The sequence below is a fragment of the Myotis nattereri genome, assembly GCF_964212035.1.
Source record: "Myotis nattereri genome assembly, chromosome: 11".
Taxonomy (NCBI): Eukaryota; Metazoa; Chordata; class Mammalia; order Chiroptera; family Vespertilionidae; genus Myotis; species Myotis nattereri.
In genome coordinates, this window is record NC_138086.1 from 78,933,643 (window position 1) to 78,953,579 (window position 19,937).

A 19,937-nucleotide genomic window follows, 5' to 3' on the forward strand; every position below is an offset into this window, starting at 1 on the left:
GCAGCACATAACAAGCACCAAAGATGCTACTGCTATTATCATTGATATTATTATTATCATTCTATTAGTGAGAAGAGAGATAAACAGTCAGGAGAATGCACATAATTAAAATGATCATGGAGGGGAAAGAAATAGCTACCAGCAGAGAATTCTGTACTCCCTTCCTTACTACCCGATGCCATGGTTCCCAGAAACACCCCACTGTGGCTTCATCAGTAAACTCTTTCTAGACTGTGACAAGGGGCTTTAAAAATGTTTACATCTTAAAGGGACTGAGAAAGAATTTACAAGTTTTCTAAAGTAAAAGCTCAAAGAGAAGGTAATTCAGGGCCTAGAGTCTAGAAGGGCTTGTCTAGGATTTAGCCAATTTCAGGGAAATGCCAGGCCCTATTAACTAAGGACAGTTGGGAGCAGTCCAGGGAGTTCTGATGTGACCAATTTCCTCCTTCACAAAAATGCAGGTCTGAATCCTGGTTCCTTTGCACCTGAAGCTGCCACATACCCGCTGTTTGGATCACCTGCTTTTATCTCATTTCAGTATCATGAAATGTTGGTGCAACAATGAAAGATATTGAGCAGGAATTCTGTAAAGATTTAGACTACATGTATACATATATATTTTAAATGGGTTTTTATTGATGTTAGAGAGAAGAAGGAAGATGGAGAGATAGAAACATCAATGATGAGAATCATGGATCAGCTGCCTCCTGCACGCCCCACCTCCCTCCTCCCCCCGGCCACTGGGGATTGAATCCAGTCATGTGCCCTGACAGGGGATAGAACCAGTGACCTCTTGGTTCATTGATTGATGCTCAACCACTGAGCCACAGCAGCTGGGCTGGTCTACATGTTGGTGGGAGAGGGGTCTCTCAGTAACTATACACATAAAGATTTCAGTATTTCACAATCCAATGTGACTTGCTTCTCATTTAATAACAAACTGTCAGAAATAAATTTCTCACTCATGCTGAAAGCAAATGAAAGGAAGATAGCGAGAAACAGTAGCTGCAGGAATGAAAATGATTTCTCATTTCACCAAACAATCACTTCAGGAAGCGATATGGGCTGATAGTAATTCCTCTGATGTTGGGCAGTTTTGCCCAGTGGGGAAGCCCGTGTGAAAATGGCAAGTCTTTAGGAACTGAAATGATATTGAAGTTGCTGTCTATTATCATTCTTTGTTGTTAATTTCTGTAGGCATAAGTGACAGCAAGAGTTATTTAAGCAAGGACCAGATGGGAATACTTTGGAAGGAAAAAGTGTTTTTTTTTTTCCATAATTCATCATTGTTCAGTTTTCACTTTGGAGAAATCTCAGAATACAAGACGGAAATGACACAATAGTTTCAGAAAAAAAGAAAACCTCTTGGATATAGTAAGGCTTTGTAGCGGGACAACTAGTGTTTAATGTAGAAAAAGGGTATAGAGGCTGAAATAAAATATGGTAGAATTATTTAGGTCAGTTTTCCTTCTAAATAAATGGTTCAATTTAGTGAAACCATATTTGGACTCAAGTTGAACTAATTATTTTTTACTTAATTGCCTCATATATGCATGCCTAAGAGACATCTTATGGAAAACAGATAAAACATATTTACCCCAGATGGCAACGCTAAACTCCTCAGGCGAAATCAGGAATTAGATTTTATATGACACTGAGTTATAGCCCCATCTACACGGGAGGCTAGTAATACCAACTGGGAAGAACATTTTAGGTCATTTTTCTCCTCTCAGGAAATATTCATTTTAGATCTTTCTATCTCATCTTCTCCCTTACCAGAGTGTAGGGTTTCACTCAGACATATGGACAATAAAAAATTAAGTAATGATAGATTACTTAACAACATCTGATCTTTGTGGAGAGGAATGACCTCTTCTCCAACTCCTGACGGCTTCCCTGTGCTCTCTGTGTCAGCAAAGGGCCATTCAGATCATCACCATGCTTGGAAAACGGCAACATTTCCTGTGGTGATGAATCATTTGGGCCTTGGCAAGTGTCGAACAAGTCTTCGGCCCTGGCTGATGTGGGTCAGTGGTTGAGCACTGACCTATGAACCAGGAGGTCATGGTTTGATTCTTGGTCAGGGTACCTGCCTGGGTTGAAGACTCAATCCCCAGCAGGGAGTGTGCAGGAGGCAGCCAATCAACGATTCTCTCTCATCATTGATATTTCTCTCTCTCTCTTCCTCTCTGAAAACCATAAAATTTTTTTAAAAAATAAAATATTTGGGACAATGTGCATTCTCTAAGAGTTCCTCAAAGTTGCCTTTAATATTATGTTAATCTAACAGGCCCTCTGCTTCTATTATTTTCTGTGTTTCCACCATCTCCTGTTTCCAACAGTCTCATAGTGAGGTTGCTTTGATTCACAGTCCTCCACAACCCACTGTTTCTGCTCATTGCCTTCGGTTTCCACTCGAAGGGCTCTGCGTGGCATGTGATGGATAAGCCAGTAACTAGAGCACTTGCCCCACGTTTTCTCAGAAATGGTTCTAAATGTAGGATTGTGAGTTCTTCCACAAATTAGCAACTTCAAAATTTTAAATGGGCCATTCATTATGTGACAGATGCTGAGCAGTATTGTAGCCTGAGGCTATGGTCAGACAGTCTATGTCCCTGGAACTGCCCCTTCTTCCCAGCCATTATTTCCCAGATGGCCTCCTTAAGTCCCAGCTCAAGGCCCACTCGGGTATTTCTGAGGTTAACACACATCCATCCTACATTTTCTTAATGGCGGGTTCTGTAATTAACTTTTTAATTGTAGATGCAGTGTTGTCTAAATGAGAATGTGATCATTTCATTGAGAAGACAATATGGGGAGGAATAGAGCTATATAAATGAGCAAATGGCCAATAGTAATTTGGGAAACACTTTTTTCTTCCTCTCTCTAATTTTTCATGTAGCATAGCTGCAATAAAACCAGGGAAGGAAGCAAAGAGCTAGATACATACATCATAAACTCTTTTTTCTTCAACCTACACCCTAGGAAGCATGCATTAGTAGATTCCTTTCTATAAAGACTCATTTATGTTTGTTTAGGATGATGACTGGCATTGCATGTGCTACCTATAGTCACATTAGCATATGTGTTTTGCACTTTTTTGTTGTCTTTTTAGTAAAGGATAAGTAGGTACAGAACTTTGAGTAAAAGATGAAAACACTTTCTGAGATTTCTGAAATTCTTAGCATCAGATACCAATTTTTTACTCTGTTCTCAGGGGCTAGGAAAGGTGGCCAACTGAACATGTAGCTGACCCATGTGAGCATGACAACCCCTCCAGGATAAGCAATTTTTGCTACATTAAAGGAAGCTCCATGGCAATCCATGTCCTTGCCTGTAGTTTTAAATGGCTTTAGGTCAGGCACAAAAGCAAAGGGATTTGGCCCGGCCGTGTGAGGACATCAAATGCTGGACAGAGATAGAGAAAGAAGTCAGGATGTTTTTCTCCAAAAGCTCCAAACCTTGGGCTCAGCCTTTGTGCCTCTGTGTTTGGATTTGGCTCGCTGAAGCAGAAGTTCAGTTATTTGTAGGGCAGAGCTTGATAGTCATTGTATAAAACATCACAATGTCATGTAGCAATCCTTAATTTAGTGAGAAGACATATGCATGCTGAGAAGCAATGGGGAGAGACAAGCTAAGCATTTTGCAGGTGAAAACATTCTATATTCCCAGGGACAGCATGCCCGGTCTCTTGTAACCATGGCTTTCATTCATTTGCATTTTCTTGTCTATCAATCCCCATGTGACTATGAAGCATGTGCTATATGCCACTTGTATGGCATTTAGATCGGTAAGAAGCTAAAAAAAAATAACAACAACAACCAACCAGTATCCTTTCACTTTTGGAAACTCTACTGAATTATGTACTGTCATGAGAAGTAGCTGGATTATTAGTTTTACAGTAAGATGGAAAACAGGTGTTGGAATGACCAACATTTAACATAGGATAATGCGCTAAGGTTATATCAAGTAGCAGCTTAGAAGCTGACAGAAATAGAAACTTGAGTGAAATTGCTATGTAAGTTGTCTCCCAAAATCGCAGAAGCAGCCATGCTCATTATCGTTAGAAATCACACATGGCAGTTGTAATTGACCAGATAGACTCGATGCTTACTCACAGGTTTTTGCTTCCATAAATACAATTTTCCTAAAATGTTTGCTCATCAGACATAATTGTCATACTTCCGGTCATCAAGAGGAAGAAGTATGGACATGCCCAACCACGGTGAGCAACGACTGAACAGAAAGGAACACAGTGCGCTGGGCAGGTGAGGGTGTGGCCGTGAAAGGCTTCTGGTTTCATTTCTGTCGTTGATTCACTCAGAGCCTTGTCTCTCAGCATTCATGTGGACCAATTGCTTTTCTCTATAAGGAAACAAAAGGCCATTTCTATGGGTTTATTGAATCTAGATAGCTTTAACAGTGTTGTTTTTTTTATAAATCATGTTCTATTCATCTAGGAATGAGTAAGCCTGTACATAGGTAGTGTTGGGGCCCATGGGGCTATATTTGCGGGTGAGATAATGCAAATAACGACATGAGATTTGGGGAAGAAGACCTCACAGATCCAGGAAAATGGAGCTTGAGCATATGGAGCGCTGGGTCTGGCCATCGAGTTAGGACCGTGGATTTCGAGTTCATGCTCTGCTGTTTATGAGTTGTCCCTCCCCCTCGGGTTCCTCTTATAAAATGAAGCATGTTGCTACCTAATTCATGGCAGTGTTAATACTACATGGCACACGATATATGTAAAGTACCTTGCAGACATAAAAATGCTCAATACGTGGCAGATCTTCTACCTGTATGGCCTTCACAGTGTGAAATGACTTGCTTCCCAAGAGAATTTTGTGTCTCGGTGGCTCAGCTGGCTCCTATATTTCCTCTGATACACTGCAGAATGCCAGCTGGAAGGAGCCAATTGAAGGGGCTACAGATGAAGTCAACCACAATATTTTTTCCTCCCGTGCAGAAAACTATAACCGTCTCAAGTCATTATTAAGAAAATATAAAAATAGAATTGCTGTTATAGGCTGTTTCTAAACTCAATGTATCTCTCTAGTTTTGCAAATTTATATCTCTTTTTTTTGCTCTCTTTGTATTACTATTTTGATTTCAATAGGTAAAAGAAGTATAGTTTAATAGAGCTTTTTATGCCTTGGGTGATGTCTATAAAGCTAATGTGCTTATTTGGACCATCTTCCTGCCCATTTTACCAAGGGACATGCACTTGTACTATTTACTAGATTCAAACTTCTTATTTAAAAAGGTAATTTTCCACCCTGGCAGTCCCATGCATGAAAAGGTTTCAGGTTTGATCCCCAGTTGGGGCGCATAAAAGAGGCAATGAATTGATGTTTCTCTCTCACATTGATGTCTCTCTCTCTCTCTCTCTCTCTCTCTCTCTCTCTCTCTTTCTCTTTCTCTTTCTCTTCTCCTCCTTCTCCTCCTCCTCTCCCTCCCTTCTTTCCTCTCTCTCTCTCTAAAAAAGCAATCAAACATTTCCTTGGGTGAGGATTTTAAAAAGATAATTTTTTTCATCTTGTTGAAGACACCTCGTTTCTTTCCTATTGTTGAAAGAGTCAAATAAAGTGACTTCCCATTTCAGCACAACTAGGGATCTACTTTACAATTAAAACAAAACAAAATGTTCCCCTTCAAATTGACCAGAATTTATCCTCATTTCAGTTTATTTTAGCACACTCTATCTTATGTACTCAAATAACATAAATTTAAATATAATTACAGTGTAGAAATTAAATATAATTACTATTATGGGATGTTTTTGGTTTATTTTGTATTGTTTTTCTTTTATCCTTTTACAAACCACTTTTAATTGTGGTAAAAAACACATAACAAAGTTTCCCACTTTAACTAGTATTTTTAAGTTTAGAGTTCGGTAGCGTTAAGTGTTTTGACAATGTTTTCAGCAGCTCCTAGGACTTTCCATCCTGCAAAACTGAAGCTCTAGACCAGTGGTTCTCAACCTTCCTAATGCCGCGACCCTTTCATACAGCTCCTCATGTTGTGGTGACCCCCAACCATAAAATCATTTTTGTTGCTACTTCATCACTGTAATTTTGCTACTGTTATGAATCGTAATGCAAATATCTGATATGCAGGATGTATTTTCATTGTTACAAATTGAACATAATTAAAGCATAGTGATTAATCACAAAAACAATATGTAATTATATATGTGTTTTCCGATGGTCTTAGGCAACCCCTGTGAAAGGGTTGTTCGACCCCCAAGGGGGTCGCGACCCACAGGTTGAGAACCGCTGCTGTAGACCCACGAAACAACAGCTCCCCATTTTCCCTCCCCCCGGCCCTGGCAACCACCATTCTACTTTATATTTCTATGAATTTGGCTTTTCCAGATGCCTAATAAAAGCAGAATCACACAGCATATATTTTTTTAAACTGGTAGACTCAAATTTTTAAAGTTGAAAAAAATCCTTCAAAATACTTTGCTTAACAAACCGCATCTAGTGAAGCTGTATTAGCATACAATACTGGGAAGATGCCTAGTTCCATCCCAATTTGAAGAAATCATTTTAAAATATGCCTAAGCTCAAATTTATATTTCTAGATGTCTTAATATATGATGCCAAGAAAGTGTGAGTTGATTATAATATAGTTTAATTTCAATATGTAAATGTCATAAAGCTATCAATTATTTCTGTGTAATTTTTTTCCACTAAAAATGCCTCTACTTTGAGCTTTATTGAAACTAATAGGATAAGATTTTTCTTTACCAAAAAGACTCTTCATTTTAGTAGAACAAATAGAGCTACAAAAATTGGGCTTCACATTTTGTTTTAAGAATAAAGGGTGATATTTGAAAATAAGTAATTTGGTATTTGTATTTTCCCATCACATCTAACAAAGAGCCAGAGGACATGCTTTGCAAAAGACAGCATCCATTTTCACGATATGCTCTGCAATAAACAACTACATTGATTTTTAAGGAAACGCAGTGAAATCAGTTGTAATATCAATTAGTCAAACATTTATGAACACGTTACTCTGAAGTGTTAAGGGGCCAGGCCCTTGTCTAGTTTGTGGTATAGACCAGAGCATCACATCTCCAGCTGGGCTTCATGTGTATTTTGCTTTTTTATAAAGATGGTCCCTTGCAGCAAAGGAGGGCAACTCCTTTTTTACCCAGCTATGTCTGTGCAGAGAAGAATGCAGGCTCCTGTTACTACCAAAATGGAAGCCTTTATTGTATTAGTGGGCCTGCATCACCTTTTTTTTTTTTTTTTGGCATAAAAATGTTCTACAATATTGCAGATTTGAAGACATTGTAAATCAATGCACAGTTAACTCATACTCAATAGCAAACCATATCCCACCCAATCAACATTTTCAGAAAATTCAAAAATTCGTAGGTAGAACTGGATTATGCACAGATTGTTTTATAGCTCTCACAGTATCATTAGCAATGGCATGATAGAAATGACATGAAAATTCAGACAAGGTTGCAGTTCATTTAAAAAAGCCCAGGAGACCAGGCCAGGCAGTTCCTCCTGTAGCCGCAGGAAAGGCTCCTGGCGCTGACAAATGGCTCAGAGGCCCCGTCCTCACGGAGTACATGGAGCAGAAACACCGGCAAGGGAAGCCGCACTTGACAGTGATGGAGAAGCCAGCGAGGTGGCACGGATCGAACAACAACTGAAGCGAGTGTAGGCTGAGCCCTCACCAGGGGCGCGTGCCAGGGGCTGGGAGACGTTGCTGCAAGAACGGTCAGGGCGAGCTGAATACCCATAGCAATCTCTATCCGGGCTTCTATTCAGGCGGTGTGGTCAAGGGCGTGCGCAGTGGAGGGTTGATGATGTGATCACTCATCTGATGACAGGAGGGGAAGGAGCGAAGGGAAGGGGAAAAGCTCGTAGCAGGACCTGGTGTGGAGGAGCCCGTGATGAACATGGAGGAAAACTGGACTAGGAATTCCTGACCGAGGGAGAGGGTTGCTGTGAGGGCTACCCCACTGAAGATTGTAGTGGGGGAAGGAAGAGATCATCATAGCTGGTAGGTTGCCGTGTGCAGGCAATGATTTTGGTTTGTCCATGTACCGATGGGAAGTTAATGGAAATGATGGTAGATTGAGAGGGAGGACCTAGTGGAAGGAGGACCCATTGGTGTGTCCTGTTATTCTAACCACCAGTTGCACACCAACAGGATGAATTTAGGGGTGCAAGCGAGATTCCGCCTTTCCTGAGCATATTGTAAGTTAGAGGCCACCATCTGTCTGAACAAGAGGGAGAAGAATCTGAGATGGTGGCTACCATGTGAGGGGCACGAATAGAGGGGATACATTTTGCGTCACCGTTTTGTTGATAGACTGACTTCTTCTTAAAGGAATTAGAAGGGGTAAGGGCTGGATGTACCTGTGCAGCTGCAGAATTTAATCCTATGTTTACTGCCCTAAAGACAGACGCTTCTCACCAATACTCAGTAACTGTGCCCTGTGCCCCAGGGCCTCCGCATTTTCTCAGCTAGATCTCATAACAAGCCCTGTGCAGGAAGTACTCTAATTTTCCCAAATTTATGTCGAGGAAGGCTAAGTACGTTAGCCTGTCACAGCTGGGACCCGGTCCAGCTCTGCCTACCTACAAATTCTCACTTCTAAATATACAGGATTCAAGCAAACACTTTTCCTGGTTAATTTGATTTGGTGTGTGAGTATGAAAAAGGGCTTCTTTGATTTATCGTGTGTTAGTTTTCTTCTCAGCTTAATTAAAAGCTCTTCGGTGTAGGGGCCCTGCCTCATTTGTATTAAGTAGAGCATTTTTATTGCTAAACCACAAGCTCTTTGTAAATTTTCATTCTTTATAAAAGGTCTTTCTAGGCATTTATTTTCACTGATTATTAATCAAGGTGGCATTTTATATTCTAAGTAATAATAAAACACTCCCTCCATCGGGGACTTCAGAGCAACCTGGAGATTGCCTGCACCTGCACATGGACTGTCTCTTTCCATGCCTTTCGTGTTGTCATTGGGTTTAGAGGGCATTTCATGACCTTCAACGGCATTTCTTGCATCGGATTCAGAGTAGGGACAGCATCTTAGAGGTATCTTTTATCCTCTACCTGCATGTCATCATATAAGTTAAATGCTACCAAGTCCATTTTGCTTTCCTTGGAAGGAACCTATTTAGAATTTGTCAACTGCTCTATACATAAATAACCAGAAGAAGTTAGTCGCAAAGGACTTTCAGATACTTAAAAAATTTACTCCCCCTCCCCCACTACTCTAACTGTTCCATCTCTGTATTGAAATATGCTTAGGGATCTAATGTGTCCCAGACCAACGTCAAAGTCAAAATCCCATTTTGCAAGGGATATAAATCTCTGAATGTGAAATAGCTTCTGAAAATGTTTGGAGTTTTAATTTCATACTTGCCTAATTTTAATGTGGGTCAAGAAAATGAAATGGGAAATGCAACTGGTGGTTGGAATAATGGGACAGCACCTACAGACAAGGGGGAAAAAAAGAACATAGCATTAATGATGTATTTTGAATCCATATGCATAGAAATGATTTGTGCTGATTAATAAAAACTACATTATTTTGAGGTTAAGTGCTTCATTATTAATTGAAACTCACGATGGTTACCAATTGCACATCTTCAGCCCATTCTTCATTTACTTGCCGTTGCTTCACTGGACCCGGATTCTCTGCTCTGACTGTAATAACTTGGTCCTTCCTTTCCTCTTCAAGGTTCTTTGTACTTTCATCTCGGCTGTGGAATTGCTGTCAAGACCTGCCCTCATCTGTGCTTCATCCTTTCTGTCCTTTAAGTTATAGTCTCCTTCCTCTGTCCCATCAAAATCTCCTAGGACTTGAGGCTGGTTTATAGCGATACTCTCACTGGCTGCAGTTGCTGAGGAGTGATAGGGTATGAGGAGTGTTCTCTACAACACAGTGAGGCAGTGCCCTCTGGTCTGCTGTTTACCCTCAATTTAATAAAGTTGATTGACATAAAATTTTCTTGGTAGGAAAAGCGGTTTCCAAGTAGATTAACAGCTCAATTAGTTCACTGTAATTTGTCTATACAATTCTTACTGTGGATTTCAAGGCGATCTTCTTGCTTTTTAGTGACAGATGGTTGAGTAGAAGTTATGCAAGTTTATACCTACAAGATAGTACTAACCCCCTTTAGACTGCCATTTCTATCAAACTTAGGTACCGTCGGGAAATAACTATCAAGCTGTCTTTATAAGGGAGAATGCAGGAAAAGTTCATTGATTCCCTGACAACGGAGAGCTTCACATTAGACTCTGCCTTTGGCCAGGGGAGAGATGGTGCTTGCTGGGTGTCTCCCTCTCCAGAGGAACTGTGTGGACATTCTCTCTGCCAGTTGTTAGCACAGTGGCTGGTTGTAAAGACCAGGCTTGGCACAGGGTTCACCATGAGCATCAGCGACAATTGTCATGCCCTCCTCATTCCCTAACGCCTTTCCCAGAGCACGATTTCAGGCCACGGTCGGAAAATTCCACTGGAGAAGAGCTGTGCTAATGGTTATTATTCTCACCACACCTCCATTCGCATTCTGTGTGCACCAGCCTCTTAAAAATGTGAACTTCGTGTCGAAGAGGGAGTCTTTACTCTCATGTCGGTGCCGCAAGTAACTGCTCCTATTTCTACGTCTCTAACCTACAACACGTGAACCTCACAAGAACAAATTTCTTCTAATACGCCAGTCAGCTACGTTTGCAAGCAATTGCAGGTCCCCCTGAGACTATTTGAACTGCATTGGCTTCTCGGGGCTCTTCCAGCGCTGCCCTCCGAGCAAGAAAGCCAGGGAGACAGTCTCTCTCCTCTCCAAGGCAGCTGGTAAGTAAGTGTACTTGTTCACAGTAGCTTCCTCTTGCCCACCATGTATACCCAGTTCCTCACATAGAATCCTGTAACAAAGAACCAGATCTCCTTTTTCTTCCACGTTGACAGAATTTTGTCTTGGTTCTTGCCCATTTGTCATTTTGTGGTGCCTCTGGTAGCTTCCCCTCTGTCCCCCTGAGTTACTGGACCTCTGTCGGTTTCCTGATGCTATTATCTGATGAGAGATTTCGCTCTATCAAGTACTTAGTGATGAGATATATTAGGGGAACCATATAAAACCCACATTTATTGCTGGGTTTAACTTTGTCTTATTAGCTAATCAAGGTACTTACCCAGAGTAAAGTCTCCATCGTTTCTCCTTTAGGCCCAACCAGTAGCCTTTAATTTTCAGAAAAGGTTAATTTCACAAGACATAAGAGCAGCAGACTTAGCTGGGTTCATACTTTACTTCCAGCTGAAAAGATTTATAATTATTCATAATAATGTAATATTTGAAAATTAGTACCAAATATAGTTTACCTTACTTAGTATAGAAAAATGATAATCGTGATTCTATGTCTAAATAATACTATTAACCATTCCTCACCTCTCCACCACCTTATACTCTCCCAGACAGACACAGAATAATACTATTAACTGTCCCCACCTCCTCACTACCTGAACTCTCCCAGACAAACACACATATACACACAACAGTGATTATGAATCTCTATTAGTCCAAACATGGTTACTTTTGTGACTTTTAAGATGTTGCTATGTAGTTCATAGACTAAACAAAGAGCATCGTGTATTTAGTTTAGAAATCAGGTTTGACACCTGTGTCTGTTAGTTAGAAGTGCATCTTTGGGCCAGTAATGAAGTGATTCTGAGCTTCAATTTTCTCCCTAAGTAGAGCTCAGGGTGTTTTGCCTATGCTTTCTGACTGTTGTCTCTCTTAGAGGAGACTTGTCTTGTAGCATCGCATGGCTTATTCTGAGAGGCTTGACCACTAGGGTGATGCTTGATCGTGGTGAAGGCATGCCATCCCTTAATGAGATGTTTTGTCCTGAAGCTAGAAAACTAACCCATAACAGCCGGGGGTTTTACTCTCTTACTAATTCCAGTCATGAACTTGACGAGCTTTGCAAAAGTCTAAGTTTTATCAAAGTCCCTAGCACCAATGTGAGGTTTTATGTCATGTTGTAAAGCACGGCTCCTTCTTTCTAGCACCACAATGTTCGCATTGTGGGGCCCAACGCCTTTTCCAACAGCCTGAGGCTGTAGCTTGATAACAGGCTCTACTGTCCTCATAAATTACCCTTATTCAACCAACGTCATCCACACCTACTATACAGGGGGCAGCAGTAGGTTTACAGTTGTTCATATGGAAAACAATACAATAATTAATACATGATAACACAATAATTAACTCAGTGTTTTGCATACTCACAACTGTAAACCTCCTTTTTCCCCACCCTGGATTTGTTCTTTTGCTAAATGTTGGGGGAAAACGGATCAAAGACTGTCCCTAGCATCCGAGGGCTTACAATGTAGTGGGTGAAAGTGAAGGGAAGATTATGAAAACGAAATGGAGTGAGTTCTAAGAAGAAGGATGTACGTGGGATTCTATCAGGTACAAGGAAGCAGCTAACACAGGTTTGCTACATAGATGGCAACTAATGCAGGTCTGATTCAGGACAGGGTGTGCTGCGGAAAGTAGATGACATCGGATGTGAGTCTTAAAATCGAACACATGTTATGCAGGGCAAGGGAGAAGAGGGCACCCCATGTTTAGGGGGAAACATCCACTAAGGGAGTATAATCTTATTGGGAAAAAATAAACGGAAGTAGCTGGATGGAGGGTTTGTGCAGCACAGAAGAATCTACTAGACATGACATTGTCTCAACAGAAGCGTCCACAGAGTTTTGGGGTGGGCCTTGCACTGGCAAGCCTTTTACTTATAAGGCATTTATATGTAGACAGCCCACTCACATCATACTTGAATGGACCTTCACTGAATGCTGTAGTTCAGGGGTCCTCAAACTACGGCCCGCAGTCCACATGCAAATACAAATATTGTATTTGTTCCCGTTTTGTTTTTTTACTTCAAAACAAGATATGTGCAGTGTGCATAGGAATTTGTTCATAGGTTTTTTTTAAAACTATAGTCCAGCCCTCCAACGGTCTGAGGGACAGTGAACTGGCCGCCTGTTTAAAAAGTTTGAGGACCCCTGCTGTAGTTTATCATTTTCTCACTGTGTGTGTGTGTGTGTGTGTGTGTGTGTGGTGTAGAAATACTTAACTTCAATTTGTATTTCTCTCCAATGTTTTTAAATTACTCTGGGCTTGTGGTGGAACTGCTGATTAAGTAGGTTGCAAAGAGATGAAAATTTAGAAAAGAGAGGGCATAATAAGATGGAGAGATATAACTGTGATTTATACATGGAGACAAAAAGGTAGAGTGGAAATTAAAACCCTTCCAAGTTGTGTTAGATGATTTAAATAGAGTGCAATTTCCATGAACCAGAGGGGAAAATCAATAGAACAAGCATTTGAAATGTTAGGAAATGCTTGTCCAGCACCAGCTCCCTCCATCACCCTGGCCCTTGCCTTCTGAGGCTGAGAGTGATGTGGAATCATGAGAGAACACCGACTGCTCCCAGGAAAACACCGTGGTGATAAAGACCTGCTTAAGAGTTCACGTGGATAGATTGCCATGTTTAAGAATTCCACTTCCCCAGACTTTGTAAATGGAGGCAGGTTTTCATATCAGCCTGTGGGATTTTGCAGTCAACTTTTCAGTTTGGGAACATGTGGAATCCAATATGCATGGATTCGAGGAAAGCACACGTCACTGCATTTTCAATATCATGGGGCAAAAAATGGAGCGATGTTTCCAGGTGAGGAAGCCTTCCAATTTATATTTCATCCGAAGTATATTACATTTGGCTGCGGGGCTGTGGGCATTTATCTCTAAACATTGTGGTGGCAGAAGTAGGTTTTCTATTCCCTCCTCCAGGAGACAGGTTTTAAAGGGCTAAATGTTAGACTTACATTTTCATTGCTAACACAAGTATTCCCTTCGTTTTAATTGCTCTAACCCACATAACTGTAAAATCAAATCTTGAAACTCCTCATTATTCCATAATAACATTGCTCAGAGCAGAGGGACCTGACGCTTCGGAATCACACACGGGCTATTCAGAGACGCTTAGCCCGTTTCCTGCAGCGCCTGCCAGTTTCCTCCAGAACCGCTGCTCGGAGAGAAGGTAGTAATTGTGCAACCTTTGCGCACGCAGCCTGCAATCTTTCAGATGTGCCCTGCATCGGCGTATTTTAAGAAAGGCTTCCATTCGGCTGCATAATTTCAGCCTTTGCTGGGCCCACGGTGAGGATAACATTGAAAAATAACTTAGTATGCTGCTCGCTCTCCTACTGCTAAGGTTTTTATCACAAACCGCTACTTTGTGAGAGATTAGCTGTTAAAATGCTCTCCTGATTAATGTGCTAATTAATTAATGCAGCTGCTAAATTGTACCGCTGATTAAAACACACCACGCAGAGAACACTGCAAAAACTCCCATTAGTCAATCATTCCAGGTGCGTGTTTCCCCTGGGAAAACCTCAGATGCGGAGCCCAGGAAGCCGACCTCTGGCCTGCTCATCGGAATAACTGGAAGATCTTCCATTCGGTCCCCTATTCCTTTACCTCAGTCCTGAAATTGACCCAATGACCAGAACTCAAAATGAGGCATAGGAAAGAATCAGGACAAACTTTTCTCTTCTTCTCCAGGGGGTTAGTGTTCTCTAGAAAGGACCAGTGTGAGTCAGGAGCTAGATTTTTCTGAGACGTGACAGAGTTTGCAGTGGGCAGGGTGCATGTTGAGGCACGGCCATGCTCAGCCGCAGCTTGGTTGGCTGTGTGGAGTTTGGAACAACGGGTGTTTCTTCCAGGTGATTCCAGCGGCGGTGTCCCTCCTCTGCGACCCTGATTCTCAGATCGAATTCTGCCTAACAAAACGGGAATTATTAGACACACCAGGTACAAGACACAAGATGTTTGTACTTTCTTTGAGAGCTTTATTTTGATTTTTAGAATAAGGCGTGCACTTTAAAAGCATTTGCCATCACCGGGCCACAAACAAATAGCAAATCAGTGGAACTGACATTAAGAACTACAGGAACAAAGGAGAAAAGAAATCATTTGCATTTGGGATACTATCTTCTCCAATGAAGTGGAAGTTGCTATAAACCCTAAAGGATGAAAGGAGTTAGAGCCACCAGCAAACAATGACACTGATCTTATTTCTCCTATTCTGTTGACTATGTCATGTTTTTAGTGGTTTATCATCTAGAATGAATCTTTTATCTTCTTTAAACACAGTTGCCTAGAGCAGGACTTAATCCCCAGGGTAGGGAATAATTTCTTCAAATACGTACTTTTTACTCCTGCCTAGGGATTCTGTACCGAATGTGTAGCTATTTTTCCCTCTGGGTAGGCGTTTCCCCTCCCTATTCTTAAATGGTATGGGGAAGGGGAGCTGGGAAACAGAGGTAAGGCACATTCTTCCCAAGGAGTCCCTTTAGGTTCAGTTTTGTGGTGTCCAAACCTCAGAAATTGATTCCTAAGGAAAAGGCACCGCTCTAGGAGAAGAAGATGAGCCCTTCCTGGGTCTTTCACATGTTGCTCTGATGTTATGGCTCCAAGAAGGCCACACCCCCCTCCCCAGCATGTTGGCCTCAGCATTTGTGCCAATATTACCCTGGCCCCAATCAGAGCTTCAGCTTGAGAAAAATGAGGGATGGTCAGAGGTCGAGGATGGAGAAAGGGCAAGGGGGAAGAAAATGCAAAGTGGTCAGCAATTACAGCATACCGTATTACGGGTCTTAGCAGGGCATGCAGTAGGAGTAAAATAATACATTAAACAACTTAGGGACTTGTCCTGGATAGTTGGCAAAGTTCTCATAGGAGACACATATTTTTCATTGACTTCAGAGAGGAAGGGAGAGGGAGAGAGAGAGAGAAACATCAATGATGAGAGAGAATTATAGATCAGCTGCCTCCTACATGCCCCCTATTGGGATTGAGCCCACAACCCGGGTATGTGCCCTGACTGGGAATTGAACCATGACCTCCTGGTTTATAGGTCAATGCTCAGCCACTGAGCTGTACTGGCAGGGCTGGGAGACGTATTTAATTGAGTGCAGGGGCTGTGAGAAATTTCCTGGGGAGGGAGAAGAGAATTTCTGATAACAGACCTAGACGTAGGTAGAGTAATTCATGGGATGTGGGGAGAAATACACCAATGGCCGGACTGTGGGAGGGATTTGCTCTGGGCGCAGACAGTTGCTTAGAACTTAGACCAAAAAATATACACATACCTTTGTGGACTAGAGTCTTGTGCAACTGACTTAAAGTGAGACAGTGCTAATACTAGGCGGACTGGCTTCCTGTGGGTTTTTGCATGCACTTTAATTTTTACAGAAAAAGACCCACTTATTGCTTGCATCTAGGGGGTACCACCCTCCTCACCCTCCCTTGAGAAATGGTTGTAGGAGGAGATTACGGCACTGGATTATAGAGGGAGAAATAGGAGGAAGTTTCCATGAGGCTAGTAAAGAAGATATTCGGCATTTTCCTAAGCAGTTGAAACCATAAGAGGACTTATTTTGGTTTTTCTTTGTTAATGTTTCTATAGTAAATGAATACACATTTGTTGTCAAAACTATAAAAATAGGGTAAACAAAAACACAAAATGTGGATATTCATGTTCCATTCATGAAGTGAGCCAGTGTTCATCTTTTAGTTATTTCCGTCTCGTATTTTTTCATGCACATACAATACAAATATTCATATTTCACATTTCTGTTCATGACATAAAAGCAGTTTGATATTCTGCTTTTCACTTCACTGTATATCATGATCATTTCCCCATACAAGTAAAACTTACTTAAACTGTTATTTATTGATAACAGGCTCCTTAATATTGAGGCTCCTTAATATTTCATGATTTGGATGCATTAACATTTTTGTAATATGATCATGTCTTCTAGAAGTTTGCAATCAAACTACTCATCTAGAATACTCAAAACTAGCTCAGCTAAGTTTGCTTGAGAGAGCCAATCTCCAGCTATCCTATTGCCTTTTGCCCTACTATTTTCCTAAATTAGGATTGAGCTTGGAATATGATTGGATAAAACAAAATGTACCAGAGTGAAACTTTTTTCTTGGCATGAAGTTCTTCCTTCTCTATTTATTCATCATTTGGAGAAAAAAAAAAAATATATATATATATATATATACACACACACACACACACACATATATATATATATATATATATATATATATATATATATGAAAGTTAAGGACTTCGTATTTTAAAAAAGCTAAGATGACTTAAGTTAAAAATTTTTTTCTTCAGTCTTATACTGGTGAGAACAAACATATATATAGTATATATACATACATATATGTATATACATAAGTATGTATAGACACACATGATATTTAACTATCTTGGTATCCAAATATAAAGTGAGAAATTATTATTGTTGCCCTTGTTTAATGCTTATAAGATTGGGCTCACGCTGAAGCCCTAAGTGTTTGATTTTGATCCATGGATTTTTTTTTTTTAACTGATGAATTAGTTGTTCAAGCTGCCTGCTCTCCACCTGGTCCAGATCTGACTAGAAGCAAAGCACCAAGAGTTTGAACTGAAGTGAAGATATGCATGACTCAGCCTACTGAGATGAATGGGGTGCCTGACCCTGAAGTGGCTCAGAGGGGAATAGCTATTGGGCATTGCCACCTGCACATTTGTTCCCGGCTTTGCCTGAGTTTACAGCTGAGCTCTGGGCGGAAAAGTTCTTAAACATGATTTATCAACAGCTTCAGAAGTCTCCATGGGGTCTGCACTAATTCAACCAGGAGTTTCTGCTCTTGGAAAAGAATTTAAGCACCACTTTCCAAGGGCATCCGTGGCCTTCACAGATCAATTGAGCAGGTCATTTCAAAGTTAAAAAACAAAAAAAGCAGTTTCAAAGCACTAAAGTATTTTTAATGGAAACCGCAGTCTCATTCACATTATACCACAGCATACAAGTGAGAATTGGCTTTCTTCCTACTTTCTGCGACACGATTTCTGACAAGATTATTTTAATGAGAAGTCACTTTCTCTGGGTCATAAAATCTACCCATCACATCAGAGCTTTATTTTGGGCCAGGTCAGGGTTTCATGGGAGACAACTCAGATGCTTCCAGCTATGTGACCAAATAATTTGTTGGATTTTTAACTTTGTGACTTCCATGAATTGTCAAAAAGGGAATGCTGTTCTCTTGGGTAAGGGCACGATGAAGCTGTTTGGTTAAGTTTGAATTCTAATTGGAGCTCTTTGTTAAATGCTCAAATATGACTTGAATGAGTACATTTTACAAGATGAAGTATTCTATTGTGGGTTAATTTACCCATAAATTAAAGATATATACATATATTTTTTTACTACCTCGCATTTCTATAAAGCTTTCTTCTACTTCAGAGCACTTGTCTTATATGAGCCTGCTAGCAATTGTCTGGAATAAATAGGTCAAGGAGAAAGATTTTATTACCTTTGGATAGAAGAGAAGGCTTAGAAATCTTTTCAACGACTTTTCCTTGTAAAAGCACCCAGTTCTTCAATGATTGAATTTACATAATGGCTTGAATTGTAATAATGGGAGTTTTTAGGAAAAGGTCATAGTCAAAAACACATAGGGATCTATTCCATCTTCTTTGCCCTTGAGATTCTTAAGGGCCTCCTTCTGGGCACAGAAGCCTTCTTCTGGGCACAGAAATTAGTTGCCTCTTCGTGATCCGTGCTCTTCCATCCAGGCAATCTGGCTGAAAGGAGGTGTTCTTATTCTAGTGATACATGATGGGGACAAACGTTACTTAAATACACCTTTGTGTACCCGTGTGTCATCAGAATGCTCTGGGGCACATGGCTGTGAAAGCAGCCCTCGATGTTAGGCCCGGATAGTAACAAAATGCTCTGTGTCCACATCCGCTCAACTCTGCTCTGCCTCTTTGTTCTCTCACTCTGCCCTGCTGCTGGCACGGCCTCTGTCTGGGTCACTGCTGGTCTCAGCCAGAGGGAAGCAGGCAGGTAACCCACAAACGGCCTCTGGGGAGTTCTACTTGAAAGTGACCACAATTCACTGTAGGAAAGAAGTCCCATGGCCAGGCTGATGCCAGTGAAAACAGGCATGAAATATGCTGCTGCTGGGAGGGGACGCTAACGATTGTTCATGTTACAATCCACCATGGTCCTAAAAGGATCATTGTGAATTGGGAAAATATCTTAAAGAGACCTATATACACACAGACCTTTATTTTATCACAAAGCTGACACTGAATGCAGGGAGGAAAATAGGAGATTTTTCTAGAATTTGAAAAATTAAGTAGATTGGATTTGTATATGAAAAGATATTTATGCTCTACCTCATATAATAGATACAAATTTCAGTTAAATATATGTAATATTTAGGGTTTCAAACATACAAAGAATTCCTACAAGTCAATAAGAATATGGGAGACAACCAAGTGAAAAAATGGACTAAATATTTGAACAAATATTGCACAAAAATACTCAAATTATCATAAACATATGAAAATACGCTTTAATCTCATTACTAATCAAGAAAATTCAAACCAAAATAAGTTAGTACTACATACCCACCAGAAGGGTTAAACTTTAAAATGTAGACAGAAACCATTTTTATAAGAATGCAGAACAATGGGAACTCTTAACTAGTTGGAATGTGAAGTAATACAACTTATTTGAAAAATTGTGTGGCAGAATCTATGTATCATTTGGTCAGCAAATTCTATTCTTACGCCCAACAGAAATGTATACAGATAGACACCAAAGGACTTCTTCAGGAAGATTTGTGGCAAGTTTGTTTATTGTAACCCCTAATTAAAGGCAACTCAAATGCCCACCAACAGTAGAATGGATCAATAAATTGTGACATAAAAATAAAGGAAAATATTGTGCACCAATGAAAATGAATGACTACCACTTAATGCAACTACATGGATAAATTAACAAACTTAATGTTAACTGTTAGTA